This window comes from Microtus pennsylvanicus, chromosome 20 (genome assembly GCF_037038515.1).
Source record: "Microtus pennsylvanicus isolate mMicPen1 chromosome 20, mMicPen1.hap1, whole genome shotgun sequence".
Classification (NCBI taxonomy): Eukaryota; Metazoa; Chordata; class Mammalia; order Rodentia; family Cricetidae; genus Microtus; species Microtus pennsylvanicus.
Window position 1 is genome coordinate 33,450,557 of NC_134598.1, and position 24,204 is coordinate 33,474,760.

The 24,204-nt window shown below is 40.6% G+C and overlaps 1 protein-coding gene across 21 annotated transcripts in view; it reads right to left on the reverse strand.

Moving 5' to 3' along the window:
* Window positions 1-24,204, reverse strand: part of Anks1b (ankyrin repeat and sterile alpha motif domain containing 1B) — an 867,834-nt gene that overhangs the window by 762,701 nt on the left and 80,929 nt on the right. The window lies entirely within an intron of this gene.

The following is a 24,204-nucleotide window of genomic DNA, read 5'->3' on the forward strand; positions in this document are numbered from 1 at the left end:
CCAAGAAAGTGTAACTCATATTTTCTAAACTGCAAATAAAATGGAAGATTTGGTCCATTGCAAACCACAAGATCCCAACAATTATGTACCTACTATGGGCTTTACTATGCAATATATTCTGGAGCTAACACGGAAATAGAAAAGCTCTTTCTATAGTTGATCACTGCAATTAAAGAAATTGTTTTTCGCCTTTGGAAAAAATAAAGCATTGGAAGATGCTTTTCTAAGATCAAGATGAAAATGACTTTATCTGTTGTTCATGCTGACACTGAAATTATAAAAGATACTAACTAATGACAAATTTATATTCAAGAAATATTTAGAATGCATTTTCTCTTCAAAACCTGGTCCTGTTACCTTCAAGGAGTGGTTTTACAGAGCTAAACAACACCCCTCTGAAGTTCAGCTCTTCATTTGTAAAATGGGGGTGACGATATTAACCCCATTTTACAGTGTCCTTGTGAGGATCAAACAGACCAATGCTGATAAGGCCCACAGGAAGTCCGTTTGCTGGTAGAGACCTCTAATCTTAATAGGATACAGAGAGAGGACAGTTAGACAGCCAGACTCAGTTATACAGTGAGTTCCAGACCATGCCAAACTACAGTGTAAAATATGGTCTCAAAAAAAAATAAACAGCCGGTTGTGGTGGCGCACGCCGGTAGGATTTGCTCACGCCGGTAGGATTTGCTGAAGGAGGCAGAGGCAGGAGGATCACGAGTTCGAGGCCAGCCTGGGCTACACGTTTTTAGGCCGGGCGGTGGTGGCGCACGCCTTTAATCTCAGCACTCGGGAGGCAGAGGCAGGCAGATCTCTGTGAATTCGAGACCAGCCTGGTCTACAGAGCTAGTTCCAGGACAGGCTCCAAAGCCACAGAGAAACCCTGTCTCGAAAAAGAAAAAAATAATAATAAAAAAAAAATAAACAAACAAAAACTTCAAAAAAAAATCACATGCAACCTTGCTAGAACAAAATACTAGCATATACAGAAATGCACAAATGAAATATAGCAATATTTGTGGGCTAGAAAGATGAGTCTAGGGTTTAGACCACTTGCTGCTCTTGCAGAAAACCTGGAATCAGTTCCAGCACCAACAAGGCAGCTCATAGCCATCTCTATCTCCAACTCCAGGGAGGCTGGTGCCCTAGCTTAATCTTCATAGAAACACTGTGCATAAGTGCACACACACACACACACACACACACGAAAAAGAAAACGATACCGTAATGATTTCCTTCACAAAGAATGAAAAACTGTTCCAAATGAGAGCTCGCAACATAGTTAAACAAAAGACAGGAAGGGTCATTTCACAGCGATTAGGAACCTGATTTGACAAGAATACAGAATATTTTAAATGGTTTTTTTTTTTACATATAACAAGAGATCTTCAAAATAAATTAAACAAAACCTGACACCACTGGAAAGAAAAAAACAGACCTACACACCTTTATCCTTAAAAAAAATTAAACGCCTCAATTGATAAAATAAAAATAAAATCAGTAAGGGATTAAATAATATTATCAACCAACTTTACCTAACTAAAATATATGGAACAGTCTATGCAATAACGATAGCACAATAAAAATATTTTTTTGCAATAAACTCAGGATATTTATCAAAACACAGCAAACTCTGAACCATAAAACAGTCTCAGTATATATGAAAGTATTCAGATCAAGCTGCATTCTCTAATTACAGTGAAATTAAATTAGAAATCACTAGCATAGAGGTATCTGGAAACCCCAGTGCTATCAGCTAAATAACATCTATGTCAAGGAGATAACAAAAAGGAAATTGCAAAGTATTTTAAACTTAAAGAAAACACAACAAACAAAAACTCATATGACAGTGTACTAAAAGGAAAGCTGGTATCACTAAAATACCTAGTTAAGTCAGAAGAAAGGCCTCAAATTGATCCCCTCAGCTTCTACTTTAGGAAACAGAAAAACAGAGCTAGAGAGATAGTTCAGCCATTAAAGGCTCTTCTACAGGACATGAGTTGCATTTCCAGCACCCATGTAATCTAAGCCTGTCTTTCCAGGGTCCCTTTTCTGCCCTCCAATGGCACCTGTGCCACACACGGCAGAAACATGTGCACGAACGCATGCATATGTGTGTGCACACACACAGAACACACCAGTAAAAAATCTTTTAAATCATAGAACACTTTAGCAAAAAAAAAGAGCTAAAATAAGGATAAATCTTGAATACCTATTCTCCAAAGGAAATATAAAAATATACAAGAGGCATATGAGAAAGCATATAATTTCTTTAATCACCAGATCTCACCAACAATCACTTTCACAAGTCAAAAACAGTATGGACTATTAACACCAGCATTAGGATGGTTGTTCTCATCCTATTCATAGCTGTTTCTACAAAGTCAAAAACAGTATGAACTATTAACACCAGCATTAGGATGGTTGTTCTCATTCTATTCATAGCTGTCTCTACAAAGTCAAAAAGTACTTCCAAAAGTTTTGGGACTAGAAAGTGTCTGTATACGCTAGCAATGATACAGTATCTATGAAAACACTACGGAAGATTTAAAATAAATTAAAAATAGAACTTCAAAGGGCCCGGCAATCGCATTTCTGAACATATACCAAAAGAAATAAAATTACCATTGTGGCACTAAAGATAACACTCTTGTGTGCACTAGCATCACTATCCAAGAATAGCCGAGCTAGTTAAACCACCTAGATGCCTCTCAACCAACAAATGAATAAAGCAAGTGTGGCATAAACATATAAAGGAAAACCACTAGTGTCAAAGAAAGCACAGCCTGCCATTTGCTACAGCGTGGGTGACGACACCCCAAGAGAAACAGTCAGACACAGGAAGAGAAGTACTGTACATCAATGTTGGTTGAAACGCTATTCACAATGCCTACGTGGGAACCAGCCTAGGTGTCCAAGGACAAAGAAAATGTGGTCTAGATACACAAGGGAAGTTGTTCATTCAGAAAGAAGAACGGAGTTACATCACTTGTAAAAAGATGGATAAAACCTCCAAGAACAGTATCAAGCAAATTAAGTCAGTCACAGAACAACCAGTATCAAGCTTTCTCTACTTTGTGGTTTCTAGATTTTTAGAGAGACACCTAAAAATGTGTATTTAATAAAAATACACACACACACATACATATTTATATAAGAAGAATGTTCAAATGAAACTAAACAAAAGAGTAAAGGTAAGGAAGGTATGGAGCAGAGAAATGTGGAAGATTCTGCTCAACATACATACGTGTAAGAAAACATTCATATATATGTCCATATATATACATATATGTAAATACCATACATCTTAAAAATATCATTTATGATAAACAATGGAGGAAACAAAAGACGCCATTTTATAGGCTGCTAATTGAATTCAACAACATTCTTAGAAGTTATCATGACATAATCCAAATTTCTTTCAAATACAAATATTATTCAACCCAACAACCCACCTCTGGGGAACTGACACACATGACATAAAAGTATTGATATAAAGACTGCAAATATGATTTATGGCTTTAATGATAGAACGAGAATCATATGAGCACCTTCAAGAAGAGAACAAGGATTTATCAGCACTGTGGAATTGGTTCCCTGCGGAGTCTCTGGACTATGGAAGGCTGCATAACTGCTAGGGTAAATAACTGTGATCTCTTTGTGTGCACCTCAAAAGTTAACAAAACCATAGTAAGTGAAAAAACAAACTACAAAATCTTTTACTTGATTCAGAATTCCAAATGCTTTATATGCAATAACTCCTTTGCATCTACATACAAATGAGCAATATTAGCATTTTTTTAGAAAAACACATACCATTCCTTCTCGGCCTTTTGGTTAAAATCCTTGGTGGAAAAAAATGCATACAAAGATATATTCAAGTCATTTAAAGTTTGAATAATATCATCGAAGGAGGGGTAAAGGTTAGGAGAAAAGGCAGGTTCACTAGCCACTTTTCTCACCTGCAGCCAAATATCTAACATATAAAAGAGAAGTTTACACTGGGGGACAGCCCATCACACTGAGGAAGGCATGGCCGCAGGTGTAGCCCGTGGTTGAGGCAGCAGCCACTTGCCCACATCTCAACAGCTTAGGAAATACAGAAAAGACAATGTCAGTATTCATCTGGCTTTCTGCTTTTTCCTTGTGTAATCAGGTCAGGAACCTACCACATGGAATGCTGCCACTATAGCAAGGTGAGTCTGCCCTCTTCTGTCATTCCTCTCTGAAAATACACTGATAGACACGCCCCAGGGGTCTGTCTATGAGACGATGCTAAATCTGGTCAGGTTGGCAACAAAGAATTACCACCACGGTAGGTTTACTCCAGATTATGAGGAGACTCATAATGCTCCGAGAAACTTGGAAATGATTCTGTAGTCAACTTGAAACTGAACACTTCTGGCATAATAAGATCAGCATCTCAGAGTGACAGCTCGGCTGATGGGTTTTGGAAAGTGACCGAAAAGGGAATTGAGTTAACAGTCAATTTTAATAGAACACAAAGAAAGAAAGAGGAGTGGAGTGAGGGAGGAAAGGAAAGAGGGAGGGATAGAAGGAGGAAGAGAGGGAGGGAGGGAGGGAGGGAGGGGGGAGGGAGGGAGGGAGGGAGGGAGGGAGGGAGGGAGGCGAACTAATGGAAACATAATGGCAAATGAAGAAAGACGAGGGAGGAAATTCAAATTCTTAGCTCTAAAAGAAAAGCTCTGAGACATGGTCACATGTGGGAAAGAGTAAGCACGGCAGATGACTGAGGTCCCTACCGTGAGCGGCACGGCTGTGGTGAGATAGCTCTGCTAGCAGGACCTTCAAGGGCAGTGGTACCCTTGGGGAAAGCCCAATTTCAGAGAAAGCTGCCAGGAGCCCTGTGCTGTTCAGAATCCCCTCACAAAGCATGGAAAACAAATTACAAGACGCTATAAATAAACCAATATGTTTTTAATTTCCTGCATGTTATTAGATATTATGAGTATTTAGCGGGGAAAGACATTGATATTTATTACTAGCACAAGATTGAGGTCCCTCTTGCATCTAGCTTCCATTCTATCAAATATATATATATTTATTCATTGTAATAGAAACCTGGAAGAATGTCTCTTCTTCTAGGCAGAATGAAGATAGGCACATATTCTCATAAACAAGGAGGTTCGGAATAGAAAATTGGCGTATGTGCCAGGAAGCTAAATTCAGCTGCACCTATTGACAGAGCCTGTGGGCACACATCCACAGAACATCTCTACACATTGGGAGGCTATAAATAAGCCAGGCCCCAAACCTCAAACTCAAAACTGAAAAAGAAACCTTGACTTTTAAAAGCTCATGTCTTGAGTCAACAGCCCATTCATTCCAACTTTTTAAAAATACATTCCTCCTTTACTCAATTATAATAAGTACTTTTAGGAGATGTGCTGAAAAGATTTCAGAAGCTCATTATATATCTGGTTTTTTTTTAAAGAAATCCCAGATTCTTGGTCTTATTCTAATAGAGCCTCAAATACCATTTATAAATATTTTAAATTCTTCCTGTCAGCAATCTTCCCCAAAATGAATGCCTTCAATGACAGCCAAAATTTCCAAAGACACCATTTCCTTGGCTATAGCACATGCACTAATGTAGCCAGATTCCTATGAAATAGGATTTCGCCTGAACTTTCAAGTGGCCAGGATATACATGAGACTGTTTTATTCCCTCGGCTTTTACAAATCAAAGAGGTTAATCCTTAAGGGAAATGCAACCCCGAGTTTCTTGGACTGATACATACATGTATAGCAAATACGTTTTAAGTAATAGCTACCGCACAAGTTGGTCATTGTTATAGTCTTCACGGATCTATGAGGGAAATCCATTCTTAACTAGGTAAGAGCGTCAGCTTGTTCTGGAGCGCTTGAATGGAGCTGAGGAAATAGGCCACTGGAGAGAGAGCCCTAGATGCTCTTAGACTAGCCACGTTCCCAGTGATTGATAGCCTAATGTGGACAGAGACTACCCCGGTAAACGGTACAGGGCAGCTCTATATTATTATTGAGGGAGAGAAGGAAGGAAAACTCAAGGGTACCGTGATGTGATTGGTTTTCACAGCCACGAGGAGACACACTAGTGCTCTCAGTGCCACATTCCCAGGCAGGATCAACTGAAGGGAGTGAGATCCACTCCCAAAGGGAGCAGCCCAGAAGTAGGAATCCCAAGAAAACGCAGAATGTGTGCACTCCCTCACACTACTTCTTGAGCGGACGCCCCTAACACCAAGGCAGCTGCTACATTCTCCACGACCATCAGACTCCATCTTCCTCAGCCTTCGATTCTCCTCCTCCATCAGACTCCAGCTTCCCCAGGCTGCACTCCTCCTCCTCCATCAGACTCCAGCTTCCCCAGCCTGCACTCCTCCATCAGACTCCAGCTTCCCCAGCCTGCACTCCTCCTCCTCCATCAGACTCCATCTTCCCCAGCCTATACTCCTCCTCCTCCATCAGACTCCAGCTTCCCCAGCCTGCACTCCTCCATCAGACTCCAGCTTCCCCAGCCTATACTCCTCCTCCTCCATCAGACTCCAGCTTCCCCAGCCTGCGCTCCTCCTCCTCTATCAGACCGAAGCTTCCCTCAGCCTGCCCTCCTCCTCCTCCATCAGACTCCATCTTCTTCAGCCTTCTGGTGTGGTCTCAATACCAGCAACTCTCTAACGTCTAGACTTTCAGGATTAAACTGGAACTGCTGAGCCATTCACTTTTTGGCACTAAAAAGATATCAAATTCTCTGCTTCTCCAGCCTGCAAAATGTCAGTTTTGGACAATTCAGTCCTTATAGTATAAAACAATCTAATAAATTCCCCTTTATAAAATATATTATACATATATATTTGATACAGACATATATTTTATAGACTCTATATTAGTATTAGTAGTAGTAGTATCTCTTCTTCATTTTTGTGTTCCAGACCAGGTCTCACTGTGTAGCTCTGACTGTCTAGGAAATCACTGTGTGGACCAGGCTGGCCTTGAACTCACAGAGATCCTCCTGCCTCCTCCTCCTGAGTGCTGGGATTAAAGGTGTGTGTCACCTCCGCGGGCATAGCACAGCTTCTGAAACAATATGGCATAACCTCATATGGGAGCGAGCACACAGCTGGACTACAGTGGGTGGGGGGTGGTTGGCAACAGTAAACATTTCTGAATGTGACAACAACCAAAAACGAATTCAAAAGGACACACAACGAACTCCAGGTGTCCCGGCACTGCTCTCCCATGATGCATCTCAAGACACTTGGTTCTGAACAAACACCGCGTACTGCTACTGTGCATGCTCTCACACCACACCCGCCCGCACGCGCGGTCTGAAATACTCTGGTTCAGACTCACAGCTGAGGTAGTGTTTTTACTGAATAGATGAAGTTTTCCGCTATTACAGAAACATGATGGTTTAGTTACAGAAAACAGAAGTTGAGAGCCACCGCACTAGAACGAGGGAAGAGCAAGAAAATGGACTTCCCGGAGCATTCCCGAGACAATGCGGCCCCACTGACCCCTTAGTTTTAGCCCGCTGACACCTCCTGACCTCTGTGACTATAACACACCAGATTCACACGGTTTAAACCACTAAATCTGTGATAATTTACTACATCAGCAACAGGAAACTAATACAGGAACTTATTATGGGGGAAAAAAAAACCCTAAAACACAAGGCACTCAGATACGTCTAGATACTCGGGCATGCTGCACGCTATAAAATATATAAAGTGCTTATATTAGCATCGATTTTTGACTTCCATAATTACTACTGGGGCTTTTTAAATGAGGAAGTAAATGACAAAACGGCTCTTTTCCAAGATTACACAGGCAGTTAGCACTGACAGCCAGGTTCGAAACCAAGCCGTCTGTCTCCAGAGACCTCGATACTCACACACTCCACTCCAACCACCCAACCACACTGTCGTAGAGTACCTCTTCATTATTATAAAACGGAGACTGGCTACGCTTTGAGTCCGACTCTATTTCTTCTGCGAGTGCCTCATTTTTCCGTTGTGTTTTCCAATATGTTATTGTTCTTAAGGATGTGAAGGACCCATTTTACTTTTTCAATAACTATTTACTGTTCCTGTTGCTCTGTTTCCTTCAGCTAAAGCTTCCATTGACTTCGCTGTGTCTTTTCCTTACCATAGACATTGACTGAATCGAAATCTGTGCTGTTTCTCACCATGATAACACAACAAAGAAGTGATTTTTTATTAACATTCATACCATAAATTGATCTCTTAATATAGAAGTTACTTCTTATTCAATGTGATTTAATTGACTAACTTATCTATACTTTATACCATTCTTTAAAATATCCTTGAATTGTTTTCTTAAACACACTTATATACTTAATACTAGTGTGAGTCGTATTCCTAAATCTATTATTTAAAAATATGAATTCATTAAATCCTCATGGTAAAGCTATTAAATGAAGACTATAATTCTTCCGCTTTACAGATTACATAAAGAAGGCTCAGAAACATGAACTGACTTGCATGGGGTTGCATTGCCAACAGTAAGTACAACAACATTCCTCTTTCGCAGCGGAGGTTCTCAACCTTCCTATTGCTGTGACTCTTTAATACAGTCCCTCATATTGTGGTGACCCCCAACCATAAAATTACTTTTATTGCTACTTCATAACTGTAATCATATTGCTATGATTTGTGATGTAAATATCTGGTATACAAGACATCTGATACACAAACCCTGTGAAAGGATCATTCAACCCCCCACGAAGGGGACACAACCACAGCCTAAGAATCACTGCATTATGGGCTGGGTCTACTGGTTGGATGGTTGGTTGAATGGCTGGCTAACTAGTTTGTCCTTAGCTCTTCTGGCATTGGGAATCAAGGTCTTGAGAATGCTAAGCAAGTGCTCTACCACTAAGTCATATCCCCAACATTACCTGGCCATTTAAATTCCAAACAAATGATATTTTGTTGCTTTCTGCAAAGTCTCGTTGCCTTACACAGACGGTCCTTATCCTCCCGAGTAGTGGGCACTAAAGGCATGTATCACTTCTCTAAGCCTAATAAGTTTAGTTGCTCACTGCTATTATGGACATCTTAGTTTTCATATCCTTCCATTATTGGGCTAATTAAGAAATCTTGTTTTTAATTAATTCATGCAAAAACTCATTATTGAATACCTCCTCTGCAGAGGCAACGTCCTCGCTGTCCTTGTCACTAATGGCACGACGGGGGAAAGGGACGACAAAGGCAAACTGCCCCGTGCTCCTTAAATCTCAATACTCGAACACATAAATACACCAGACAACAGGTCATAGCAAATAAGAGCAAAATACTGCAACAGAAAGAACCAGAGTGCTATTTTATATACTGTAGACAGTGAAGACTCTGAAGAGAGCATTTCATGCAGAAAGGGGGCTTTGACATGTTCCAGAATAGAAAGAGGCCAGCATGGCTGGAGCAACAAGGCCAAGGGGGAAAGGAATTCAGAAACCCAAGGCCAAGTCATGTAGGATCTTATGGCCTTAAAGTCACTTAAGGGTTGTGAACAAAGAAATGGAAGGATACAATATACACACTTTAAAATATCAGACTGGGGATGCAGCTCCGTGGTAGAATGCTTGCCTACTATGAACACTGCCCTGAGTCCCGTCCCCAGCACTGTGAAGATAAATACATGAAAAGGTCATTCAGCTACTCTGCTAAGAGTCTGGGGGCTAAGTAGTTAAAGCACATAGGGTTTAAGGGTAAAGAACTGGAGCTCAGATACAGAAACCTGTGTAAGTGTGGGGTGGACTTGGCAGTCTACCTATAATCCCATCCCTGGAAGGCAGAGATGGGTGAATCCCTAGAACAAGGTGAGCTTGAGTCAGACCGAGAGACCCTGCCTCAATAAATAAGGTCGAAGAATGATTAAGGATGACCCCTGGCTGGGAGCTTGGGCTCCGCCTGCATGTGCCCACGCATGGGCACATGCCCCATAGATGTGAATATACACACATGCAAAACACATATGTATGCATGTATGTTTGTGTGGGGGTGCACACTACAAGTTGAAAAAAATAATAAAGAAGGACATCGGCTAGGAAAGTACAGCCATTTATGAAAGAGATACTGAGAACCCAGGGTGTATGTGTCCGGCTGCGGGGGCGGGGGCTTGCTTTACAGATCTAGACATGCTATGTGGTAGAAGGCTACCAAGTGGGTTATTCTTTATTCCACTTTACAGAATGAGGGAAACAAGTCAGATTTCTGCCCTACACAACCAGAAAGCCATTTATAATTATTTATGAGTTATGTTACATAAAATTATATATGTGTATGTATTCATACACATATTCTATCATCTGAGTAAGACCCAGAGGAGTTTCTCTTGGATTTTCTAGATGCAGCAACTACAAATCTTTCTTTCTAATCATCATTCCATTGTTTTTCCTTTGTTAACTGCACTGGCTAGAATCCCTAAAGTAAATAAGAGATAATTTTGTCCTGCTAATGAATTTAATGAATTGAACGGCGTGCCTAGCAGGGTTTCATCATTCGTTACAACAGCTACTGGTGGAGTCTCATAAATAGCTCTTAAAACACTAAGGACCCTCAGTAAGGAACAAAGAAACAGAAAAACACAATGCAAAAAAGCATACATCTAAACTGTCAACATTAAATGCTGCTTCTCCCTCTGTCTTACCAGTCAATATTATCCTATATAAGTAATTTACATTATTCTGGGAAATTAACTACTTTAATTTTCCTAATGTATGTTAACGCTGTATAAACTTCATAGGAATTGTCATTTTCTGTACTTAGAGCTCTGCCCCCATCATGATACCTGAAGATCTGTGCTCAGTGTTTCCCTTTGCCGGCCTATGTGAGTCTGTTCTATTGACCGACTCAGAGATTTCAATATCTTTATTTTTGTATCAAATGCATGTTAAGTGTGTCCTTTATTAGTTTGAGCATATATTTCTTTACTTTACTTTCTACTCTTAAACTAAGAAAACTCATTCGGCCAACTATTGTGTTCTTTCTTCCTGTAGTTCCTTTAGTTTAATGCTTAATTCGATTAATTTATTCTTTCTTGCCTACAAGTAAAAGACTACAGGCACTGACGTTCCTGCTGTGATTTTGTCCACATCACTTGGGTCTTGACAAGTCATATTTCCACCCCTATGTCTAAGTGTCCTGGCAGGGACGAAGAAATTCTACAGAGACAGACACTTGTGCCCCCTGGCTCTATGGAGGCAATGGACCCCAAGAAACTAGAATTGAAGGGCTGAAGCTTCTTGCCCAGCCCCGGATGAGAAGCCTGCTTCACAGAAAAAGATTTTACTCGGTTCTGACAACCTGTCAGATGGGCTTGCATGAGAGTCTGCATCCCAAATGGGTCAGGGCACCTTAATTATCATGTACCCTATAGATAAACCAAACCCTCATTTGGGGGGGAGTCACTGACCGTGTTATTCCTTTCCCTTCCCACTGTGACAATGACAACAATGAGTAGCTACCCTCCCTCCGCTTTTCACACACTTGTCCACTTGGCACACTAGGGACAGGTGCCCAAGACTACAGGTTGCCAGGACCTCAGCCCTGACCCTAACAATTCTAGTAACTCCATCAATATATAATCTGTAATTCTGATTTTACTTCCTTTTGCCCTAAGAATTTAGTGTTTTAAAAAGTATCTAAGTGATATGATTGATCACCTCTTAATATTTCTAGTGCAACCATATTATAGTCAGAATTATCAACTTTAAACAAATTCTTTAATTTTTCACTGAGAACAAGTATGTAGAACATTTTTGTTGTATAAGAAGGCTTCTTAGCTTGACTGAGTTTTTGTTTTGTTTTATTTTTTGATACTATTTATGGACTCCAGCCCCCTGGCATCCGTTTTTGGAATGTTGGATGGAAAGTTCCATTCCAAGTCCCCTCCCCTGGGAGTGGCCACAGTCCAGACTCCACCTCCAAGAAAGACCCCTACCCAGGGAAGGTCGAGACCACAGACTATTTAAACTGTCCCCCAGAGAACGAACTCGTGGTCTCACAGTTTTCAGTGTACTTTCAGTTCTCTGTTCTGCCTCTCCACATTTCCCTGGGGTGGCCACCGGGAACTATTGCCATCCATTAAACCTGGGTGTCTTCTAATTCAGTCTGATTTGGTCTGATGGGAATTATGGCGGGGAGGCTTGTTGGTTAAGGAAACATACTTAACATGTACAAGGTTTCTCTGTGTGACTTTGGAGGATGTCCTGGAACTCGCTCTGGAAACCAGGCTGTTCTGGAACTCACAGAGATCTGCCTGTCTCTGTCTTTCGGGGGCTGGAATTAAAGGGGTGTGCCACCACCCAGCACTGGAACTCACAGAGATCTGCCTGTCTCCGTCTTCCGGGGGCTGGAATTAAAGGGGTGTGCCACCACCCAGCACTGGAACTCACAGAGATCTGCCTGTCTCCGTCTTCCGGGGGCTGGAATTAAAGGGGTGTGCCACCACCCAGCACTGGAACTCACAGAGATCTGCCTGTCTCCGTCTTCCGGGGGCTGGAATTAAAGGGGTGTGCCACCACCCAGCACTGGAACTCACAGAGATCTGCCTGTCTCTGTCTTCCGGGGGCTGGAATTAAAGGGGTGTGCCACCACCCAGCACTTGACCAAATTTTGATCATTCTCCTGAGCCCTCTCATGGGCCCATCTGAGTATTTCCTTAGAAAATCCAGTTTAAGGAAGAACCCTGATAAACCACTTTAACAGAAATCCCCACTCAATAGCTCATCACCCTCGATAATGGATCAGGTTCCTAATCTTCCACCATCCCCGCAATGATGGCTGCCCACTACAGTATATCCTCAGCTGGAACCCTGTTAGGACCACCTGGTAAGGATTTACCTCATCCTTGCTGCTTTTTTTTTCACGTACTGCCCTGTATCATGCTCCTGGCTATGAATTAATATTTATCCAGTCTATATTTAATAGGTGAGGTCAACTGTTCAGTGCAGTAGTCCTCATGACTCTCTGAAAACTCCATAATGAAGTCATCTTACCTCTAGCAAACGATGTAGAACACATTTATAACACACACGCATTAAAAAGCACATTCCGCTGTTTAGGGCGAAAGGCACACTTTTAGCTTAATTGTACAATTAAAACTACATATGACCTGTTTTAGTTCTTTAGTCTTATCCTCGAATTCCAATAAATGTTGCTAGACACAGTATAAAGTGTGACTGAACTATTAAGAGACTTCCTTTATATTTTCTAAATTTGTTTCAGGTGTTTTACTGTTTAAGTAAAGCAAAGCATTACATTTATGGTTACATATTTTTCCACTTAGCTCTACTGAATGTTCTTTACCTTGTACGATACCTTATGCTACCCCTGTTTTCTCTTTGCTTTCATTTAAACTGGTATAGTTCTGCCTGAACATTTAATTGTCTTCTGTCTCTATCATACCATCTTTAAAGGGTCCTGCAGGTATTGCCTGAACTCTGGCAGCCCCTGAAAATTTAAACTTAGCCACTCGTTCCCAATATACACACTTCAAAGACCGGAGAGTTACTCAAGGAGGCCACACTGAGCAGAAAACAAAATAAAGAGACCCAATGACCCCCAAATGAATCTCCAAGGTTCTGACATGGAGTTTACTTTAAACGGGGGGGGGGGGGGGTCTGGAACAAAGTCCGCACGATGAAGGTGCAGAATGGTCATTCTCTCATTCTGGTCCTGTGAGGGAGTGTGAAGAAGTCCTTATAGGAATAATGCTGCCTGAGGGGGCCGATCTGGCCCCAGGAAATAGCTGAGTTTACTCCATCGTGCAACCTACTATCCAAGACAGTTCTGACATGCGGGAAGGGGCACAGTCTGTCTTAAGAAGTTTTGTGCTTCTTGGAATCCAGAGCCACCACAGGTTTAGGGCAATGGTTTACCTTTGAACCTCAAGCCAAAGCAAAGCAGACAGAGAAACACAAAAGGAATTCAGAAAGGTCAGGTTTTTAATTCTGCGTCTCGGTGTCTGTTTCACAGGAAGATGCCCTAGAGACTGAAAGAACTGTCTCCCACCCCTGCACCAGAGGAGGTCGTTTACTCTGAAAGACATTAAAGGACTAGAAAACCTATCACATTTCGGGGAATGCAACTCGCGTGGAAAGTTTCTCTGCTCCTTTCCCCCGTAAGTTGCAACAGTCTTGTAGGACTGGAGATATTCTAGACACACCTCTGCCCTTTCCTTCAAGCTATAAGACTACTGAGACGATGGATCTCCCCAAATTGGAACTTCTCTAAGTTTGAAGCTGAAAAAGGAAAAGACTGGGGTCCTGGGATCAGGTAGAAGAGGAGATTTTCCTCCCAGTAATGATTTCGCACAGTTCTGATAATTGTTCTCATTATCATTGCCGACAGAAAAAAACCACAGCTTTCATCTTAAAGGAATCTTAAAGACATAGTTTATTCTGGGGCCATTCTGAGTGACCAAGGCCAGAGAAAAGAGATTTATCCAAAAATACAGATTTGCTCCAGAATAGAGGTTACCCCAAATTCTATGTCCCAACATGTTTTATGAGGTTTTTTATAGTTGTATAGGGCAGATAGAGTCATAAATCAAGACCAGAGAGGCAGGTATGAGATGGAGTGGGCTCTTCTATAGCCTGAAGATGCTATCTGATGACATTTTTAGCTTTTGGATTGGCCGAAGTTAGCGTTCTGTTAAATCAATAGGTTCTAAAAGGTTTTTATCTATTGTCACAAGATGTCAGCTCCAATACAAAATGTAGCAAGAAATGGCTGTGCTGGAAGGTTAAAACTAGCCAGAGATGAGGCAGTTAACCTTTGAACCGGCTAAATCCCAGTCTCTCCACACACGGTACTGTAATTCCACTTGGCCCATCAGTCTCTGCAGACAAAGACTCCTTCCAGGAGCTTTTTGTTCATGCAGACACAGCTTCTTGTCAGGAATTTTTGTTCAGAGCTTGTAGGGTAGATCAGGAGCCCAGGTAGCCAAGCATGGGCAGGAACACATGATGACCAGGGCTGTGTACTTAAGCATCTCTCTGTGCTCTGTTTAAACTTTAACCTCATGCCAGGACCCAGCTGACAGACGTAGGGCTGTGACACAGCACCATCTAAGGTCCCTTAAGGGAAAACTTCCGGCCAAGAGGAAACTGAGTTAACACTAGCCAAGGGACCATCCCTATGAAGCTGGGTTCTCTTTACGCCATGCTAGCGAGACAGGTGGAATCATTGTCTCCTTAATGAGTTAACGAGCTCCTCCTTCACAGAATTCCCACCTCGCCAGTGCTTTACAGGTGTGTCTGCTGCCCTTCTGAAGTCCTCAAAAAAGCATGACTTTCCCTTTTCTTCTTTCTGTCTCTCGGCCAGGCTCCCTTTTCCCTCACACATGGGGCTTGAGCTGCCTTCCCTGCCATACAGTTGCTTTCCTGCCATCCAGCTGTCCTCCACGCTGGCTTGACCTCAAAGAACGTGGCATTGCTCTTTCTTTCCCATTCTCTCCCTCAGCTGCCGAAACATGAACCTTGAGCTTCTGTTTGAGTCTGTTGTTAAATTATTTTCTTAATAAGACTAAAAGCCCCCCCCAGAGGAGACCCCAGTTTGCCCAATATCAATTGACCTCTTTGTCTGTTCCTCTTCCCAGTGTAGACACATGGGGTGGGGAGGTTCTTTCTCTGCTTTTTCTAATACTTGCCCTTAATTTGCATACTTGAGGATGAGTGGCAGAGTCTATGCTGTTAGGCTCTGGAATATAAGGAATTTAAAACCACTCAGTGGGTTTCCTTTAAAAAGAAAACCAAAGTTTTTATTTGTTTGTTTGTTTGTTTTAAGAACAGTGTCTAGGTTGGGAAGGACAAACTCTCAAGTTCAGCCATGCTCTGACTTTCTCTTTGCTTAGGCTACCCTAGAACTCCTGAAGTTGGGACAGAGTATAAATAAACGTAGGGAGAAAGATAGAGAAACAGGCAAAAGGGACCCACCACTCCTGGTCAGAAAGTGCAGTTTTTAAAATGTATGGAATATGGATATTACCCAGACCGGGAGGAGGCTGAATTGGGGCAGCAAATTGTAGATGAGATTGGGAGCCACTGGCTAAGCCATCAATCAATGTGCAGGAGGTAAACAAGCAAGAGAAGAAAACAGCCCAAGGCTACTGACTGGGCTGGCAGCTTCTATCAGTGGGAGGTTACTGACCAAACTGCTCTGGGTCTGGGACAAGGAGAAAGGGTCAGCAGCAACCTTGCCCTGGGCAGTTTGTGGAAGAAGACAGCCCGGTTTCCCTCTGGACCATCTTCCCACGGAGAGCAGGGAGGAGATCAGGGGCAGAAATGACAGGAAAATGAAGAGGGAGAGACGGAAGCGAGGAGTAGGTGCTCTGTTTGGGCAAAGAGAGGAGACTTTAGATGAAACACGAGGATGGTGTTTTCAAATGGGTCTGAAATATTTAAACTAAAATATGTCAAGCTGGCTTGTAGCTAAATCAAAAATGGTCACAGAGAAATATAAATGAATGCAACAAAAAAAAATAAGTCTCATTTTTTTCCCCTATGTCTATGTGAAGGGTTCTCTAAGCCAGATTGGCTGGTGAGAACTTTGTGACCTTGGGTGGTTGGGATGGTGCAGATTCAGAACTGAGTTATCTTGGGCTATCGTGAGTGCCTGTAGTAGCCACTCACTGCTCATCTGACCTAAAATCTTTGTGATCATCAGGCAAAGTCTTTCAGGGCGTATTAACTCTAAAGACCATAAGAGTCCACCAATCCCATAACTAAAAATGGCATCCCAAAGCATCTTAGACCAACAGAAGTGATTTTAATGCTTGGCCTAAACCCAGCTAACTGATGTTTCTACCAAAGTATTTGAAAATTAACCTTCCTTCATTGTGTTCCAAAACTATAAGAGCTTCGTGAAGCCATGTCTACACTGAGGTATGGTATCTGGGGGTGACCTGAATCCACGTTCCCGGGCCATGGTCACTGGTATTTGGCTCAAGAATAAACCATCTATTTCCTCTGAGATTAGAGCTGTGTTTTTACATTGACAATGGTTCCTTGATTTGTGGAAAATCTAACGTGGAAGCATATTGAGTCAAAACACATCTTTTCCTTAACTGATCCTGAATCAATCCCACATCTATCTGTATGAAAGAACTGACCTTCAATGCCTGCCATTAGTCACATAAAAAACACAGTAGAGACCAAAAGAAAAAGAATAAAAGCATATATGTTGGTACCTGATACCCACAGAAGGTAGAAGAGGGCATCAGACCCCCTAGAACTAGTGTCACGGATGGCTGTGGTTGCTGGGAACAAAGCCAGGTCCTCTGGAAGAGCAGCCAGTGCTCTTAAGTGTGAAACCGTCTCTCCATCCCTGACTTGAGGTTTTTTGGGTTTTTTAAATCTATAAACTTATCATTATTCTTCCATTATTCTTTTTGTGTCTTTTCCTCTGCCTTATGAAACAGTAAATCTAATTGATTTTAAATAACTGGTTAACTTTTAAAGTGTTTCATATATTGTTTCTGAGTTCCTTCTTTTTTTGTAACATTTATTCTAGATCTAGTCACTGGAAAGTTCCATTCACTAGTTAGAACCTTTGTAAGCATAATATCATTGACTTAGGGTTTTATTGATGTGACGAGACACCATGAATATGGCAACTCTTATAAACCCTTATAAAAACATTTAATTGGGTCTGGCTTACAGTTCAGAGGGTCAGTCAATTATCATCATGGCGGGAAGCAAGGTGGCACACAGGCAGACATGGTGCTGGAGAGGTAGCTGAGAGTTCTACATCTGGATCTGCAGGCAGCAGGAAGAGAATACCACACTGGGTCCGAGACCTCAGAGTGGGTCCCCAGTGACACACTTCCTCCAACAAGGCCATACTTCCTACTAGGGCCACTCCCTATGGGCCTATGGGGGCTATTTTTATCCAAACCACCATACATATAATAAACCAAATTCTGTTAACTAAATCAATTTCTCACGCTTAAAACACACCAATAATTCCATGCTTTTATAAATAAATACTGTTATTGTTGCCTTTGTTCTTTTGAAGTCTGTATAAACCAGTATGAACTAGAAAATTGGAATTTTCTCATCCTAAACTAAAAGACTCTAAGTATGCTTCTGGTTCGTTATACCGGCTGCCCTGGCTGCCCAATGAGCTCCTGGGATCCCCCCGTCTCTGCCTCCTTCATGTTGGGGTGATGACAGGAGCACATCACTATAGACAGGGGCTTTTAATGGGTACTGGAAACCCTACCTTCTGACGCTCGTACAACAAATGCTTTTACCTGCTGAATAATCTTCTCAGGCCCTCCTACTGCGTTTCAGAGGGCATCAAAGATATAATAATAATAATAAAACAATGAAGCTCATTACAATCAGGTGTATGTTGCATATCTCAACACACAAAGGAGACAGAAATATAATGCTGATTATTTTCAAACCAGTCTCGGCAACTGGACTACACTGCTGTGTGTGTGCACGTACACATGCATGCACGCACACACTCCCACACACAGTATAAAAAAATCAAAACTATAAAGAAAGGCAATTTTCTTCAAAAGAAGGAGCACTGCATCTCTTAAAAACCTTAATCACTTTCTGGAGTCTTATTACCCCTCCGATCCAAACACACCGACAACTCGAAATATCTCAGAACTGATTTTAATTGTCCTCATTGTTATTTTTCTTCCAGATTATTTTGGGCAAAGCTGTCCATTATGGAAACCTCTATGAATAATAAGCAGTCTTTCACAAGTCCCCAAGTTTTGTGTTCCGCCTCCCCTATCATCCCATTGCTGCTGCTAATACTATGCAGATTTTTGTAAACAATGAAATCTGTGCGCACGCAAACAAATTAGGTTTCCTCGTGAACAACCATAAAGGGGCGCACACACTTCTTTCATGCGTTTTATGAGCTTCCCATGCTCCTTTTAAAAGCATAGTAGTAATGTGTGCTATTATGTATTCCAAAGCAGCTATGCATAAATGGATATTCCTTTCAAAATTCTTTTGACATGCCACTGGAGGAGCTCCAGGAAAAAGATTAACACTTCTGGGGAATTCTGCTGCATGGCTTTTAGTAGCCAAGTGGGGATAGGGGATACAAAGATTAAAATAAATGCATTATTCATTTTAGCAAAATTTTCCCTCTTGTTCTTCATTTTAATAGCTCGAGAACTAATTTTACTGTTAACCCTGAATCTTAAGGGTAGTGCTGTATTAAATTACTTTTTTATAAAAATGCTGGGAAGGTTTTCCACTCACCATCAGTACACAGAACTGAACAACTGACGATCTTCACACACAATATGCTTTCAACCAGCACGCTCTTAGAGGTAGAAGAGAAAACAAAGGATTTCTGGATTGTGTTGGTAAAATATATATATATATATATATATATATATATATATATATATTCTCTTAAAACACAGAGCAAGTTTTGTGGCATAAAATCATGAGAGAATCTCCAAGAGCTGAATTCATCACTGGATATTTTCAGGCTCTGTCTAAAGCAAGTTATCTGTTGCTAATATACAGTCAGAAATACAAAGTTATCTGTTGCTAATATACAGTCAGAAATACAAAGTTATCTGTTGCTAATATACAGTCAGAAATACAAAGTTATCTGTTGCTAATATACAGTCAGAAATACAAAGTTATCTGTTGCTAATATACAGTCAGAAATACAAAGTTATCTGTTGCTAATATACAGTCAGAAATACAAAGTTACCTGTTGCTAATATAAAGTCAGAAATACAAAGTTATCTGTTGCTAATATACAGTCAGAAATACAAAGTTCTTTTTCTAAGCTAAAGAATGTTCCCTTTGTGAGATATTTACATTTATCTAATGGTCACTTGAGAAGGGTGCTATTATTCTGCAAAGACAAATGTACACTAATATGTGCATTTATATCATATTTATTTGGCTAATATTTATATGATGCCACTAGTCTAGCTTATTCATGTCTTCACTAATGCTGATAAAATTTGTTAAGTGATATTCCATTATAAAAAATAAGCCCGCCATTCAAGTTTAGGTAATTATTAGGATCTCTAATACAAATGATAAATTATTCCTTGTATACTGCTTTCATCTTTCCACTCAATATCCAAATTTATATAACCCATATTATATAAATTTTATATTTTATATAAAAATATTTTTTTCTTATTCCACCAAAAATTTTGCTGTAAACAGTAAGTATGAGTCTACATAAGTCCAAGTGGGCGAGAAAGGAGAAGGGTCAGTGTTCAGGAGGAAAACCGATGGACATACAGAAGGAGAAGGACTCGCATCCCTGAAATTCAGTTACTGACCCAGTAACCTAAAGCTAGATGAGAATGATATCAGAGAACAGAGCCCTCTATGATAGATCCAACCGTCATTAAAGGGAGGAGGGGCTACCCCAGGGTAGAACACGTGTCGTGCTTCACATCACAGATGTCCAATCACTAACTTCACGTGATTTTTGTTGCTGCTGCTGCTGGTTGGTTGGGGTTTGGTTTCGCCCTGGTACTCTTCTCTGCATGTGCTTTCAAATTTCAACCGATTTCTGACTCCCACACAACCCAACCATTCACTTGCGGGCTTTGCCAGAGACGTCTTTAAATACTTTTAACTCAACAGCCCCCAAACCAAATTTTCTCCTAAACCTTAAAATAGAGAATCCTACCACTTGATTTTTTTTCCCACTGTGGCTAAAATCCCCTCCTCCCAGTTCAACAATCTTTAAATTTCAATGTAATAATAACTTTCCTTTCCTTCTCTTTCGTCAGACCAAGATATACTTAAATTATATAAATTCTAAGAGCAAAGATCATATAAATCCAGATATTGTTAGCATTGTTATTATTTGTCTTTTCCCTTCCATGACACTAATGTTGTCAAGGTCATCAACACCTTTAACCAAAATTATAAAACAAACCAATAGAACTTCCCCACATTGTCTCCACATTTGAATTCACACTATTGGTAACCTTTCATACTGATCCTTCATCCTTTTCAATGGTTTGACACTTATTTATTTGTGTATGTGTACTTATAGGTGTGCTGTGCAGGGACACCCATGTCATAGCACGAGTGTGGAAGTCAGAGGACAACTGGCAGGTATGGGTGTTCCTTGTACCACGTGACTCACGGGGATTTAACTCAGGCTATCAGGCGCCACAGCAAGACCTTGACCTGCTGAGCCATCTAGAAAACCCCTAAGATTTTAGGAAATATAACAGTTGTATGATACCTATGCTCCTATAGGAGGAAAACCAGCTATTTTTTCCAAACATGTTTTTTTAAAAGCAGAATCATGTTGATAGCAAAAACTTCCATGATTGTTGCAAGACAGCATTTGTGATAAATAATGCTCTTGAACATGGGTACAAGGCCGAAATATCAGGATATCAAATCCTGTGACATATACTTAAAGAATAATAAATCATGATCACACTGGCTGTAACCCAAAACAACGTAATTTGCTATACTATATGAAAGGAAAACAACTAAGCTGATAAGGAAAAGATATTTTATAAAATTCAACATGAAAAATGGAACTGCCTCAGACTGCCGGATGCATGAAGCTGTCATGGGAATGGCCATCCTTTGGGGAATAAGAGAAGAGCTTCAGAAGAAATATTTCTGGATCTGCATATTTAACATAAATGCATCCACTTCACGAGAATCCACTGAGTTGCACAAACAAAACATATGCTCTTTCCTCTGTGTGTGCTTCTATAATCAATCACAAATAAGCCCGTGGGAAATAGTGAAGACTTTCCTCTTGAGACTGGGGATTAAATGGGGATGCCATTCAAACCACCGCTCTTCAACAACTGGCTAGACGCCCTAATCTTTTTTTCAATAAAAAAAATAAAAATAATAAAAAAAGAACAGTAAGTTAAAAAAAATACATGAAAAGTTCTCTTTCCCCCAAATAAAAAAGAAACAATAATAACAACAAAACCAGTCAACAACAAAAAAAATCTCTAAATAGTATCACTTATAACAAAAAAAAAAAAAACAAGCATGTAGGAAAAAAATTAATGAAAATACGTAAGCTCTGTAGTAAATACTAAAATTTTAAATTTAAAAATAGGTATAAAATATGGACTTGATCCTCTGTTGTTACAACTCCCCCAAATAAAAGTAGACATTGGGCTGGAAGTATGAGTCAGTGTTAGAGGGATTGCCTAACATACACACACGCACACACACACATATGCACTCACGTGCACGCACACACACACACACACACACATGCTCACACGCACACACACACATACACACACATATGCACACACGCACGCACACACACATATGCATGCACACACATACACACACATATGCACACACGCACACATACACACACATATGCACACACGCACGCACACACACATATGCACACACGCACACACACACATGCACGCATACACACATATGTACACACGTGCGCACACACATATGCACACACACATATGCACGCGCACACACACATATGCACACACACATATGCACGCACACACACATGCACACACACATATGCACACACACATATGCACACACGTGCACGCACACATGGCCCTGAATTCACTCCTTAGCCCCACAATAAATTCATTAACTAAAGTATACTTAAAGAAATGATGAGACAGACCATGATAAAGAAGAATTACATATTGACAATGTTAATATCCCCAAATTTTGTAGAGTCAATGTAATCAAAATTTCAAGCTATTTTTTTGGAAGCTGACAAAAATTAGTCTAAAATTTATATGGGGAAAAAACAAGAGCCGTTTGAAGAATTGAGAAGGCTACCAGCTAAGTGTAGTAATAGAGGTATTGCTGCAAAGACGAGAAGAGAAACGTAGAACAACCATCACCTTTCCTAAGTTTCACTGAAGAGTAGTAGAGAAGCAGTGACCTTTTCATAAACAACACTTTGATCAAATGAATACCAATATGCGTATTTGTAAACATATTGTAGAACACAAATGTAATTATTAAAAAATAACAGGTGTACCATGAAAATAATCGACTTCCATACAGGAAACATAATACATACAAAAATCATAATCGCTAGGTAAAAGATTAACTTGAATTAATGAAAATTAGGAAAGACATAATCAGAAAGTAAAGGCAAACCAAAGATGGGGAAGAAATATAGCTGTTAAGATGGTTAAAACTTAAGACTGCCAATAACAAGCGATATATTCTTTTTTTTCTTCTTCTTCTGGTTTTTGAGCCAGGGGTTCTCTGTGTGGTTTTGACTGTCCTGGCACTCAATCTGTAGACCAGGCTGGCCTTGAACTCAGAGATCTGCTGTCTCTGCCTCCCAAGTACTAGAATTAAAGGTGTGTACTGCCACCACCCGGCTCAGAGTGATATTTTCAACACAAACTACTAAGCCAGGGGAAATAGCTAAACAAATATATAACACTATAACCTAGCAATATCTTTACTAGGTATATATTCAACAGATTGTGTGTGTGTGTGTGTGTGTGTGTGTGTGTGTGTGTGTGTTACTACCATTAGAAAAAAGCAAAGGGCATGTGTGTTTCTTAGTGCTGGCAATCCTGTTTCTTGCTTTAAGTAGTTCTTACACTGGCTTTGCTTCTGCAGTGATTCATAATGCTGTGTACACTTACAATGACTGTCCGTTTAGTATGCACTGTGTTCCCAAGATTTAAAAAGTAAATCAGGGGGAACTGAAACAAAGAGGAGAGAAAAATCACTAGTGTGAAATGAAGTCAGAAACTTCCACCCAGGCTCTGGAAAACCATTTATTACTGGCAGTAATGAGTGAAGAAAGGAGCTGATTTGTCAGCGAAAGTACCAATGATGTGCTCACTTGACCCTCATAAACCTAGTAAATGTACAATGATTTTAAGGTATCTGAAATGCTCCTCAGCTTGCACAGACCCTGGATAAAGAACTAAAGAATGAGTGCCCAACCCTGAAAATTGTGTCGAATCATCAGCCAAACACTCCACAGTTTGCCCCTTTCTCTATGTTCTATTGGTTGGGCTTATATTGCTTTTTAGGAAAACTGCACACAGCATTACACAAATCATAGGCAAACTTTAAAAAGTAAAATCATGACATCTCATTCTCAGTTATCACAAAAAGTATACACATATTACAAGATGAAATGTCTTCCTCACAAGCCCCAGATCTATAAATCCGTTGTCAGTGGGACAAGGTTCAAATACTAGCTTGCT